Consider the following 14443-nt stretch of genomic DNA (forward strand, 5'->3'; position numbering starts at 1 on the left):
CCAGAGAAAATAAGTCGTTTTAGTAATGAGCTTTGGGTGTTGAAACTCTTGACAGACTTTCTTACTATTCTCTTCAGACTCAATGAACGAGAAGTGAAATTTATCGGAGCGAAGATTCAATGAAACATAAGAATATAAAGTTCTTATCTTGTCTGGCTGTTCTCCTTCTTATTCTCTTTCTCTATAATAACCCCCCCTCCCCCCCAATTACATTTTCGCCACTGTCTGAAGAAAGAAACCGACAAATCGCTCTTAAACAACGCAGTCAAAAAAAAATTCTCTTCTATCGCCTTTTTCCTCCTTCCCCTTGGTCTTCTCTCCTCTGCCCTCATCTCGTTCACTCCCGGTCCAGAGATGGCCGACGTCAGAAGATGCTGACTAAGACAGGCCACTGTCCAGGCTCAGAGTCTGGTGACGTCACCGGTGGCTTCGTCGTGAAATGCAGACACTTCAAAGCTCTTCGCTCTAGAACGGAGTGAGGCTCTCGTGTCCCAATAAAAATGTCGAAGAACGAAGCCCTAAAGTACGAAAGTAAGACAAACAGGTTACATGTAAACCATAAAATATTTTATAAATTGCCCTCAGTCTAGAAACCAATTTTAAATAACAACCACGTGACACGGCAGAAAGAATCTGGGAAAATAACGTCTTTAAAGACTTCAGACCCGTTCTTGGAAATTGCGCTCTTTTCAAAAACTGCCTTCAACCATCAGGGCGATGGGTATCTTTTCCAATCTCTTTCTCTGGGGTTAATGCGGCAGAAGCGCGAAGCAAACTACTACCCTCTATCTGGTGTCCAGGTTAAGAATACGTGGAGCTTTACCGCCAGGCCCCTTACTATTTCATGATGTGGAGTCTGGCGTAGTCAGACTTCGCACTAATCTGTAATTCTGTACGGAAACGTTCCAAATGTCTTATTCTGGAAGCTAAGCCTCAGGGACCGTCTATTTTCCATGAAACCCCAAACGTAGCTGGTCGTTGTAGTTGAGCCCTGTACAAGGTACACAGAAAAGTTTGAGTGACGTGCTGTTTGTATCAAACCCTCACAATAGAATGGTCTATTTTGTGACGCGGAAAGAAAGATGCCGGGAGTCTATTGTGGCTCGTGAAGAGACACCTGAGAGCGGGTAAGCAGACAATTGCTGGCTTGCAACCCCATGGATTATCACAGTGATTTTACGCGCGTCCCGTACACTAACAAAAAGAACTCTCCTTTTGATAAGATGTTATTCAAACATTGTGAAACAGCGACACTCCAGTTGCAGTGGATTTGCAGGGAACAACAAAATGCTAAATAACACTGACTGTAGCCTACATTACAGGGAGGCAGTACAAAGCGAGAACCCAGAAAGGAAAGGAAATATTGTTAAAACCTTAAAAATTACGTACCGTCTGCTTTAACCCCATAAAACGAGGTGATACATGCGTCTCGCCTGCTTGACATTCAAGTCTGCATTTTGTTACACATCGCATAATTCCCACTGTAACCAGCGATCATTTCCTTAAACAAGGTTAACCAGTTGATCTTTGTAATGGTGAAGTGTAGTGTTTTCTTCGCGGTACGGACTGAATTCTTAAGTTTCATTTGAAAGAGCTTCGGCTCCAAAGGTTAATTAGCGTTTTAGTCGTATTATTTCCTTAAACAAGGTTAACCAGTTGATCTTTGTAATGGGGAAGTGTTGTGTTTTCTTCGCGGTACGGACTGAATTCTTAAATGTAATTTAGACGAGCTTCATCAACGAAGAATTCAACACCCGAAACGTCAACTACTGCACAAAATTTATTTAAGATCCATCCTACCATCTTCTTCCCGCAGAGAGATCTAATTTTCTAAGCAGTCTTTGATTCCGTATTTTATCTACATGTCCAGTCCATCCTAGACTCCACCATACTGGCAAATACTAGGAGACCCTATAAATGTTTAATTGTTTTTAAGAAGTCGTCGCAATTTCTTCCCGCTGCTTTGCAACCTACAGATCGCGTGTGAGAAAAGACGTCACACGATTGGTCCATTGCATGTGGTACGATACCTCCGCCTTACCCGTTCGCCTTTTGCTTGCAGTCAGCGCAACAGTGGCTTACGTACACGCGATGACGTCCTATTTGCTTACCACTCGCCACCAGTTCACTTGTTCGTAACCTGGGAAGGATGAGCTATTCGACCTGCCCATTCGTAAAGGATACAAATCCGTGTTCTAACACAACTCAGTCGATGGAACTATTAAATACTTCAAAAGACAGACAAAGAATAAAACAGAACTGCCTGGGTATTGCAAAACCGTAGTGATATCGCGGGCCGGCAGAGGTCCGCAGACTCTCAGTTGAGGAACACTGCCCCCTGTGGACCGGAGACTTGCTTCACTGTTGCACTGAGCTTGTCTGGCGGTCTCAAGGGTTGCAGTTCCGCTGGTTCAGTCGGTATGCTAATAAGGCGTTTCACTTCTAATGAAAACGACGAACTCACGCCAGCTCCGGCTTAATTGAAAGAATTACTAACAATTAATTAGCCAAGCTGATGTCTCACGAACCCAACACAGCATCGCCCTGTCTCCGACTAAGCCAGGTTCATAACCCCGGGAAGGTGACGGGGGTGATTTTGACTTGACAGTCGCCAGGGCAACAGAACGACGAAAACGCGGGCATTGGAATAATTTCGGAAGCGAATAAATGGGAGGACTTACGGACTTAAGAAAGAAGGAAGAGATCGGCTAGGCATGTAGAAGGAAAAGAAGCTATTAAAATGGACACAAAATTCTGGTCGCAAGATCCGAAGGCGGATGACAAATGAAAGAAGACGGAAGGACATTATTCGACTCTTTAATAAATAAGGCGGCAGGGTGTAGATTGCGTCCATCTGACTCAGTGTATGGCCCCCACTGGGGCTTAAACTCAGGGCATATTTTCGGTGTTTTGACCTCTATAAAATCTCTTCCTGGTCTCAAGGAATAAGCATGTTAAGTTCGGCGCAAATTGGTGTAGACCACACACACACACACAAATGTAATTTCAAGACATGTGTGCGTGCGTGTTTAACACACCAACCCCCGCAAATATTTAAAGCATTTTAAAAAAAAACTTCTTATGCCAAGTGGTACATCGTATTCCTGTAAGTTATTCGTTGTGGGTATATCGTAAAATTCACGGCAGGAAACACACTTTATAGCCGTTGAAGATTTTAAAATATGTTCAGCTAATGATCGTTACACGATCATAACTTCCACATAATTATGCCTCGGAATGCCAAACGAACAAATGATTAGTTAGCAACATACAACCTCCGACTAAAAATGAAACATAAAAAATGCCCATAAACATTTAAATGTATGTCCTCGACGTCCTTCATGAAGCCCAATTACTATTCTAGTACTTTGAACACGTGGAATTTTTTGTGTCACAGTTCCTAAATACAAAGTATAATTCTGTAAGATTTTATAATGATTAATTGTCTTTACATTTTAATAATATTCTTTGGTAACAGGAAACAATGTCAGGGAAACAATTACCTCAGTGATATTCTATTATTTAGTAGGTCTATAATGGATAAAATGAAAACCTCAATTTTTTAACAATAGAGGATTTAAAAATGTTCTAACAAAGCATGATTTACAGACGTTCAAAGTAAATAGAACGTCTATTACAGCCAAGAATACATTTCATATCCGTGGCATTAACATTCAATGGCTATTAGAATTAAAAATCTATAACAAAATTCTTCCTGCACATGATTTTGGTCGCCTAATTACATAGAAGATGTATTGTTAAAAATCTTCTAAAAAACTCTTTTGAAAATAAGTTTACATTTCAAGCACTTAGCAACTACGTGTCTCGTACGAACTCACGGAGGTTCAAAAAACCAGCAGGTCCCATTAGTTACAATCGTGAGACAGTTCTAATCGCCTTTTGTCTTAACAACTGCTTGCCCGCGACCCCCCCGCTCTTCGAAGTGTGTTGGGTTCTTTATTTTTCGACTAAATTTTCCACTCAAATTTTGTATAGGATCTCCTTCTGATCTCCTCCCCTAGTTTTCACTTTCATAACAATTATTCGTCTGCAGAAATCTGGTCACAGAATGCGTGAGCTGGATTCAGCTGGCTCAGGACAAGGACCAGACGCGGTCTCTTGCGACCACAGTAATTATTCTCCCAGCTGGATAAAAGCGGGAGCTAATTAGTTAATGACTTTCAGATAAATAAATAAAAATATTTTTTTAAAAGACAGCTGATTCGCCTCCGCTGTCTCTTGTGGCAGTAAAAATTCCAATAACCAAAAAAAATATATATTGAATCGCGTTTAATATTATATTTTAATATTTAAGTTCCTAGTTGCTGGACGGAAAAGCGATTATGAACGCTTCGGCAGCAAAAAATTTCCCTGAACTTAATCTGTTCTTAATGTATTCGTGTGTGCAGGCGACGTTTTGTTTTTGAATTTTCGAAAGACTTACTTTGTCTTTACACAGGCTGATGGAAAAGTCTAGCAACCCGTATTAAAATATATACTGATAGTTATGGTTATAAAATGTCATAGAAACCAAATTAAATCTAAGTTTAAGTTACGTTCCTCCGAAACGTCGACACTACCTAGTCGACCACATGGCACCACAATGCATATTAAAAAGAATTTCTTAATAAACAAAATTGTTTTATGGAATACCCGTTGGTAACAAGACATAAAATTGCAAAAACTTCGTATCCAAAGGCACCGATTTCCAGGGACTAATGTTATATAAGCGAAGTATAGTTATTGAAACACAAACGAAAACCTCTTCTGTAATCATTTTAGGCAGGTAACCTCATCAAATCATTAAGAGGCGAAGGGGTTAAAACATAACCACAGTGTTACAATGCAGGGTAACCCGCTTAGCTAAACAGACAGAAGACTCTAATTTTATTCCAGGGGTGTCAAGTGTGTCCAGCTCCTGCTTTATACAGACGCAGCGACTTCCTAGCTGAATACGCCTGGGATAATAATCAATATGCTTGAGAAAAATTATAACTCTTTCGTGTAACTGCATGGGGCAGAGCCCTTGAAAACCCAACAGCCACTCAGAAGAAAGCGCCTTTTATGGAAACGAAAATTCACGAGAGACTGCCAGATGAATGTAATACACTCACCCTCCACTCTATTTCCGTCAGATACATTTTAATATTATTCTCCCATCTACGACTATGCCTTTCAACTAGTCTCTTCCCGTCAGGCTTTCCGATCAAAATGCTGTAGCCATTTCATGTTTCCCCCATGAACCAATAACTCTGTACATAATTAAATATGTGTAAATTAAGGTACTATAAAAGGAAATTATATTGAATTAGACCACATCTTTGCAATTCATGATAACATAATCATCTCACTTTTCCACGTTAATAAACCGTAAGAAACAGGAGGGTCCCTGTAAATTTGATGGTGCCACGCAGTAAACACAAAACCCTTGTCTACCCATGAAACAAAATAAATTAATTGGCGAAGAAAATTATGTACACACATAAACGATCGATTTTCATAAACACACGTCTGGAATGAAGTCGGTAACAATAAAATAATAACACATCCTCAGACGCTGTTCCTTAATGCTCTTAAATGATTCATAGGCACACAAATCTTTCAAAAAATGAAAGAGCAGACATCGAGAAATGTGAGTTGCTTACCTTTGTCCCAGAACGACTTAAAAGTTTAATGAAGGGCTTCGAAAAGTAAGCGATCCCAAAGCATGCACCTATATTAACGAAGACCTTATAATTTCAATCTGTTCCTCTATACAGCCTTTGTTCTTAACTAAATATATTATAGGTTGTTATTGTAATTTAGTCGTGAGAGAATACAATTTTTACCACTCGCGCGTCCGGTCAGACATTATTCATGTCAGGACCTTGAATATCAAAACGCTAACTGAACAGATAGTTGCTTCCACTTGCCACAAGAATTCACCCCCTCCCCCCCACTTCAGTAAGGGGCGTAGCGTATAGAGTTTTCAAACTCGGACAGCACAACCCACATTCACATTCACATTCACAAGCCCCGGAGGACCCTAAGGCCCCAATGGACTGACCCTAAACAGAAACATGAACCTTGAGAGGTTCCTGATGACGGTCACACTGGACGTCGAAACACGTCGCTCCATATGTTGGAATATTATTCCAGAGAGCAAGAAATCCCTGAACAGCATTGCCATGACAACAGCGCAAATAGTGATTTAAAAAATGATCACCAACGAAAAGCCTGTCTATTGTTTTAATTTATTCAATTTTGATAATACGGATCTTGTGAAAATTTGCTACTACAAGAGTTTGGGAGGGGGGGGGGGCTGGCCAATTACAAGGGTCCTAACTATACAAAGGACAACACATCAAGAATAAATATCCCCAGTGGGATCCCGGACTTCAAGGAGTTTGTTAAACGTCGTTTTCACGAAGGGCAGGAAAGCGAGCAGGGCAGGTTTCCCCGGGGGCGGCGCCACTGTCGCCTGTGGGTCGAGGGCCCGTCGAATCTGCCTGAAAGTTATCCTGAGCAAATCCACTTCACCCTTCACGCTTTTCTGGTCGGAAGGCGATCTTCGTCGGAGGGGTGTTGGTCGGATTTGGAGTTGAGGCATTGGTCGCCATCTTCAGATTCACCGCCGTGAAAACATCAAATCTCGCTTACAACACCTTTTTAATTTAAAATCTTTAAAGTATTCCGAGACAGTGATAACAAGGTGTCAAACACATAAATTAGCACAATATTTATCTGCTCAAGAGATCCATACGCCTGGAGCATGATTCTGGTGATTCTTTTCGAAAAATTTATGCTCATTATTTATTTCATGCAAATGCAAATACGGGACAAACCTCCAGCATTGCAGTTACGTGGTTACACTCAGCTAGAGGCACACATCGACTGCATATCGATCTTCGTGGCAAGTTCCAATTGCTATGATCAGACTGTCGATGGTAGTTCATACATTTCAATAAATTTCCCACATAGAACATAGCAAAATAAATGCGATCTTTTCAAAATATGAAATATCTCCTCCGTGTGCGCTGAATTTTCATTTAAAAAAGAAGCCAATGTTCGTACTACCAATAATTAATAAGACCTAAACTCAACCAAATAATATATAATAATCTAGTCCGTACCGCGAAGAAAACACTACACTTCACCATTGCAAAGATAAACTGGTTAACCTTGTTTAAGGAAATAATACGACTAAAACGCTAATTAACCTTTGGAGCCGAAGCTCTTTCAAATGAAACTTAAGAATTCAGTCCGTACCGCGAAGAAAACACTACCATTACAAAGATCAACTGGTTAACGCTGTTTAAGGAAATAATCTCTGTTAACAGCGGAAATCATACGGATCCCATAAACAGACTTAGAGTTAATGACTGTTAAAGCAGGTGGTAAATATACTTACCACTTACACATTTTCAACGTCATTCTTAGTTTTTAAGTATCGGAAGTAACGATTAAGTCAAAACCTGAACTTTAAAGTTTCATTTTCCGAATGTGGCAACACTGTCTCCACGAGTCATACACAAAATGAGTTAGTAGGAGAATTCCTTTTCTTTTAAGGAGGATTTTGATGATCCTTTCTGTTTGCTCTACGAACAGATTCTTGCGTCGGTATCTGTTCATAACGAACAGTTTCCTAGGAAACGCTTGTAATTATTGCGTCATAAATACCGGGGCGCAGGAGTTATACGACGGTAAGGTCTGTTACTTATGCATTATGTAGTAAAAGAAGAGGTGTTTAAACAGGTATTGTATTCAATGTAAACTTGTAATTTACAGCACAACACAACTGGAAATGCACTTCATTCCAGACTCCTAAGTCCACTGGACAGACGCACGCTGCAATGTTTCACTTAATTCTACGAAAAATTTGTCAAGCTACTCAGGAGAAAAGTAATTTAAATTTTGTTGATGTAAATTAAGAGCGCTTGCCAATATAACAGCGAAGTTTGATTTGGTACCTCCATTCAGCTGACTCACTGCCCCCGATGATGGAGGCAGCAAGTACCTCTAAAACGTCTGCCAGAATTCACGATGCAACATCTCGCCGGGCGAGAAACTGAAATTTTACTAGGACCGAAAGTTTTTCTCAGAACTATTAATGATAAAATACTTCTTCTCTATAGACTTTTGATTACTAATGGGCCACATCGAGAATCTCTCGAAGTTTAATTTCCCCCCCCCCCAAGTTACTACAAATGCGTGTGCCTTTCTCCCCATGAAATCGTCAGTGTTCCACATAACAAGAAAATAATTCAGCCAAAATTTTCGCTGAGATAACCGCCTCAGGTTCCCTGACCTCACTTTTGTTTCTGGCTGCGACGTCCCGACCTCCAGCTCCATACATTTTACGAACGAGAAACAAAAGGCAGGCAACATGCCCCACGCTGTTCTCTGCGTCTCAACTAGGAACATTCTACCCGAAACGCGGTCTTAAGGAGACACAGATTCATTCACAGGAAAAATTACCTATGTCACACGTCTCCCACCTAATAACATTACCCAAAGGCACAACTTTCATCTTATCTCTGACGAACAATTTTAATAATATCTTCGCATCTACTGCAGTTTCTAACAGGCCTAAGTCAAATTTCTGTAGGTATTTCTTGTTTCCCCTATCTAAAAATAAGAAACCTTATTTTACACTGGGTAAACTGGGTAAACGTTTTTTGTGTATTGAGACAGACATCCAGAGATAAAAGGACTTTCTTTTGCATATGTTTTATACTGAATCTTATGCTTTCTTATGCTGCATGTAATTCACAACAAAAATGCCGATGAAAATAAAAACACAAGATAGATTACAGAAAATTATGTGAAAAGAAAAAGCCGATATTTTCACAATTTCTTTGTTTGAGAGGTCAAAACAATTGTTTTAGAAATCTGTCACTTGGTAGACGAACAGACTGACACAACAGTAACAACGATAATAATGAACAATAATTAAAACAGATCTTCCTTAATTAAGAAGTAATATAAAAGGGACAGATAAAGAACTTCATAGCGAGGCCTTGTGTTAGAAGTTTCAATCATCCCTGTTCCAATAACAAGTCAGTCAATCATCCAATCAGCAAAACGAACAATCACACCGTGAGTTTATCAGCCGTTCATTAAAGATCTCACAGGGTCCAAAAGCCTTCATATGTCTGTTAGTACATTTTTGCTGTAGAAGATGCTTGGCGGGCTACTCACATATTCATATTTGTTATTACAAGTATTTTAAAAGATAAATATTAAACAATAAAAATAAACTGGTGAGTGACGCCAGAACGCAGATGCCATCCCACTAAAACAGTTCTCATGACACTGGCCGTGAGATCTCTGATCGTTCAAAGAAAATGAGAAGAATCAAATTCACATGTCATTCGCTGTTAAATCATTTCTCTCTGCTTTACCGAACGTATTTGTCAAGGGGCAGTCTAGAAATTTATTAAATTTATCTGCATTTCCATGGTTTCTTATCACCAGCCACAGAATCTCTTGTACGTTGAACGTTAATACAATACGACACTGCCTGGTGGAAACTTTAGTGGAGAGAAGTCCTTTGTCAAGAGACTAAGTAACATCCTACCGACTTAATCATTCCAAATAAGATTAAACACAAAGATTCAGAAGTCTTGTATAATACTGTGTTTTGTTACACTGTTCGCGGTTTCTCTGAGGAACGAATATAAACGTAAACCTTCTTAATATTCTAAAATGACGTTCAAATACTTAGAAATGCGTAGCAAAATACCAACTTACGAGGCGAAATTAAGGTGTTGTAAAGAAATAACTCGGTTCAAATAATCATAAATTAATGCCTGAGGGAAATATAAAACCATGCTTACAAACAAAACTGTTTAAAGGACACTAATGTCTAAAGCGTTTCGACCGCAAGATGTCCTCATTAGTGACAAAACAAATTAATTCATGTAATATTAATACAATTCAAAGACTATAGTTTTCTACAGAGCATAAAAGGTATGTACTTTACAAAACCTAACCTAACCTAACACCTCATTGGACGTTAATGGCACAGGAGTTGGTGTGTTAAACTGAGTACTTAGCTTGTATGTCCACTGGCCTGATTTCCGATGTTGGTCTACGGTGAGCCGTAGTTGAGTTGTCTGTGTCTGTGAACTTTAACCCTTGAGAACGTGGTGAAGATATCCACAAAGCAGAGAGCAGAGGTGAGAGGAAAACGTGTATGACCAGACACGGTTTTTTGAAAGACGGAAATTGGCGACCAGAATCAGGGAATTAGCAAAGATATTAATTAACAACTTGACTTAACTTTAGGTTATTTAACGACGTTATTTCAACTGAGTGTAAAAGCTGTTCGGCGGAATGCAATGTAAAATTTGTTCCGAATAAACCAGCCAAGTGGATTAAAACTTGGGAAAAGTCTGTCGCATCTTCTTATCATATACTATCCTAGCATTCGCCCGATGTAGTGTGCACTGCACAGCGAAGTCAGAAATACTTTTTGAAAATCTGACGGTGGTATAGTAATTTTCCGCGTTCACGGAGCCCAAGTTTTTATAACCGTACTCATAAGATCTCGCCAATGGATCGTGTCCTCGGCCTGTTTTATCCAGTAAACACTCCCACCCCCGTATTTTTCCAAGACCTACTTTAATATTATCCTTACTTCCACACACACAGATCTCCAAAATGACCGTTGACACCTTCATAATAAAATTTTGGAGGCATTTCCGATTTCGCGTTCTACATGAATTACCCACCTGATAGTTTTAAATATCCTTCCGACATTAACGCGAGAGCACAAATTACGAAAACCTCGTAACTTCCTCACTTCTTCCAAACGACGTCCTCAGCATCTTCCATCCACGTTCCACGCACTCCTAGCGCCATCTTTGTAGAGTGTGTTCAGAAAACTGCCGACTTTTTTGTGCGTACGGACTCCCCGGTTCCGAGTCACTGACTTGGTTACATGACTATGAGAAAATATCTGTCCATCGCACGTAGTAGATTAAATATCACATTCACAAAGTCATCTTCGATACAGAGAACAAACAATGGCTAGTTAAGAGTGATTAATCCTGAGCTGAAGAAAAACAACCCTTCACGGGACTTCACATTGCTTCTTATAGCCTATTTTTTTAACTTCTCGTTCCAAATAATGAATAGAGATGTTCTGCCTCGTCACAACATTTTCAAAATTTCGAAAAACATCCAAAAATTGTTAAAAAAATCTCTTAAAAATAAAAGATTTTCAAAATTCAGGATTTGACGTTTTCACATAGGCTTCATACAAGTCACGTAGGTAAGCTTTAGGAGTAGTTATTTTACGTCTGATTAGGTTGGATTAGATTGGGTAAGGTTGTTTGGTCCGTTCAAAATTATTAAAAAACTTTTAAAAACTTCAATAATCTTATGAATTGGCAAATATCGTCGGAGACAAACATTTTAGAAGATTTTTCAAATAAAAATATATTTTTTAATTTCAAAAATTACATAAGACTTCTAAATTTATCAGAATTGTATCGGTTTTCTAAAATTTTCAAAGTTTAAAAACTCTGAAATAGCGCAATATTTCCAAAATACGCTAAGAATCACAAAAAATTAAATTTTGAAAATTAAAAAAAAAATTAAAGTTTTGAAGATGTTCAAACTTTTCAAAACCACAAAGATACTCAAAACTTACTGAAGCCCTCAGAAGAATTAAGAAATTAGAAAATTTTCAACATTGAAAGTACACAGACTTCATACGAAGGAGTGAATTTGTCAGGTCGGGTCAGGTTAGGATAGGGTATGTTAGGTTTAGTAAGGTTTGAGCAAAATTATCCCAAACCTTAAAATATTACAAAAACCCCAAGGATTATAAAATCTCGTTAAAAACGACAGGTCTCTCATATAGAGACAATTGTCTCCTTCGAGGATTACAGAAACTTAAGTACGGAGACGTCTTAGAGGTTCAAACAACGGCGAGAGACAAATTCGTGAACATTACTCATCATTCTATTTAAAAAATTAGGGACAGAGGTATCAACAAATCCCACACACACACACACACATGCAATCAAGCGGGTGAAGATGATGGCGGTATGTTCATCTAAAATTTTGTAATTTCCCTCAAGTCCGTGCTACGTCATAACAGATCAACATTGATAACTTCAACGCCTTGAGACCCTCAAGTCTCAAGATACATACACGTCTTTAGCACAGAGAAAAAGATCTGTCTGTGGTCTCGCCTTCAATTCTTGTCCGTGAAAAAAGCTATTTACTTTGCGTCTGGAAGCATCAGACGCAGCTGAAGTTGGCTCACTCAAAAGCACCCGCTCCCCAATTGCGTGTCTCCCAGTTAAAGGCTTCGAACCATATAATCGTGTCCTTACACTGAACATGCACACAACCCCGGAAGCTAAGTGTTGGTTCAATCTAAAAGCGTACTGTCTGGAGCAATGCAATTTTGATAATCGCGTGTTCGCCGACAGACATGCGGTTTACATAAAGGGTCAGTGGAATATTAATGTTTCTCAAACGGAGAAACCTAACCTTGCCCTTGAAGCGCGAATTTCGTCTAAATAACATTTAATAAACCAGTCCCTACCTCAAAGAAAACACCGCACTTCACCATTACAAAGACAGCAGGACTTGAGAATCTGACGGTAGTAACGCCGAGAAGTCTGGTAAAAGTTTATCGTTTCGGAGGTCCTTGCTGCCTCCATCATCAGGGGGGGGTTGTGTAAGAAATTATAATTTGAAACAGATACAGCAAAGGAATGATTGAAATCATGTCCTGACCGCGACCTAAAAATCCGGGGCACTTACCCTGCACCAATTCCACCACTGCAAACAAATTTATCGTTTAGAGGAGACATCTATTTTAAGGTTTTTACGAGTTTCTTATCCGTGTGTGTGTAAATTGATTCTTTCTTTGTGCTTTTAAACATTGATTCCTAATACATATTCATCCTGTTTGTTACGGCATTCATTTCGAGGACTTGTACTAGACGTTTACTCTGATCTATGAAGTGCAGTGTTTTTATTCTCGCCATAACATGGAGGATTTATATCTCCTTAACCGATCCCCTGCCTTCCTTTGACTCGTCAATTATGGTGCGACTTTGTGTCAGCATGTTAATAGGATCTCCCGCTATGTCATTTGGCGCGGGTCATCCCCCCCCCTCCAAAAAAAAGTACTGTACACGCTTAATAAATTAAAATAAAATATAACAGTGTTCTGCAGTGATTCTTAAAATGAGTTGCGACCATCAAATTTGAATTACAGAATTGTGGACTAGCGTAAAGCTATTGGTACATCGTCACTAGACCAGGATTATAGAAGGACCTTGTACTGTCCAAACTAACGTCTTATTTGATTAGTTAAGCCACTGTCTTACTGTGGAAGTTAAGTCATTTTCTCTGCCTGGAATCAATACACAAAGTTCTAATGACATTGTGATGTCACAGGTCGGATGAATCAGTAATACAACGAGATAACATCTTTCTGAAATATTCTTTTGTTTTCCCGTCCTGCCATCTAGAAACTTAAAGATTAAAATATGAGAAACAATAATTTAATGTGTTCTTTTGTAAGCGGAAGAGAGAGAGAGGGAGAGAGAGAAAGTAGATTGACGGCGTCTGAGGGCGATATTTGGGACTAAGTGGCATAAGTGACAGGAGGCTGGAGAAAGTTGAATAATTAAATTAAATTAATTTATTAATGCAGAGATTCATAGTTTTTAATCTTTCAGAATGACCAAATCAATGAGCATTCGGGAGATGATAAATGCGTGTACCTGTGATAACAATATTAAAATGGATCTTAAACAGTAAGAGACTGTGGATTAGAGAACCAGCTTAGGATATTCTTGGATCGGCAACTAACATTATGATTCCATAAAAGCAATGAATTTCTTGGAACAGATCCTACCCGAGGCATGCCCTGCACAGTGGAGTTCATTGCAAATGTCATCCACGTGTGTGTGTGTGATGGATCTATCGGAACTACAAGGCTCCGGGTAAGACAGTGTCAGTCGGTTCGTAATCTTCTTCTGCTATGTGACTAGAACTCTGATGGCATCTAGAGACGTTCTGTGTGTTGAACAAACACGATAAACTTCATATTTGATAACCTCACGGGATTCATTCCCAATCCCTGCTCCTGCCATCTACCTTACAAGTTTTATGTATTTCTAGTTTGTTTTCTGAGCATAAACGTAGTCCTCTCATGAAATAACAGCATCTTTGACAATAATTTATAAGAAAATATGTGTATTTCTATAAACAGTCGTTGAGACTTTTTTAGCTTTAAAACGTTCAGAGCAAAATAATAAATTATTATGTGGAAATAAATATGACTGGGTAAGAACCCGGATCGTAACTTAAGGTGTGTGTACGTGTTCTACTAGAGGGTGTTACAGAATGCAAAGTATATTTACTCTGGGATACAAGCTGAGCCCGTCTCATCAACGTGAAAACCACGGAAACTAATAATTCTAAATCA

At 39.1% G+C, this 14443-nt stretch overlaps 1 long non-coding RNA gene across 1 annotated transcript in view; it reads right to left on the reverse strand.

The window, feature by feature from the left end:
* The window catches only part of LOC110832123 (uncharacterized), a 173015-nt gene that overhangs the window by 67006 nt on the left and 91566 nt on the right, over positions 1-14443 (reverse strand). The window lies entirely within an intron of this gene.

This window comes from Zootermopsis nevadensis, unplaced genomic scaffold (assembly GCF_977971745.1).
Source record: "Zootermopsis nevadensis isolate Lab colony 2312 unplaced genomic scaffold, Znev_1.0 Znev_ptg000002l, whole genome shotgun sequence".
In the NCBI taxonomy this organism is placed as follows: Eukaryota; Metazoa; Arthropoda; class Insecta; order Blattodea; family Termopsidae; genus Zootermopsis; species Zootermopsis nevadensis.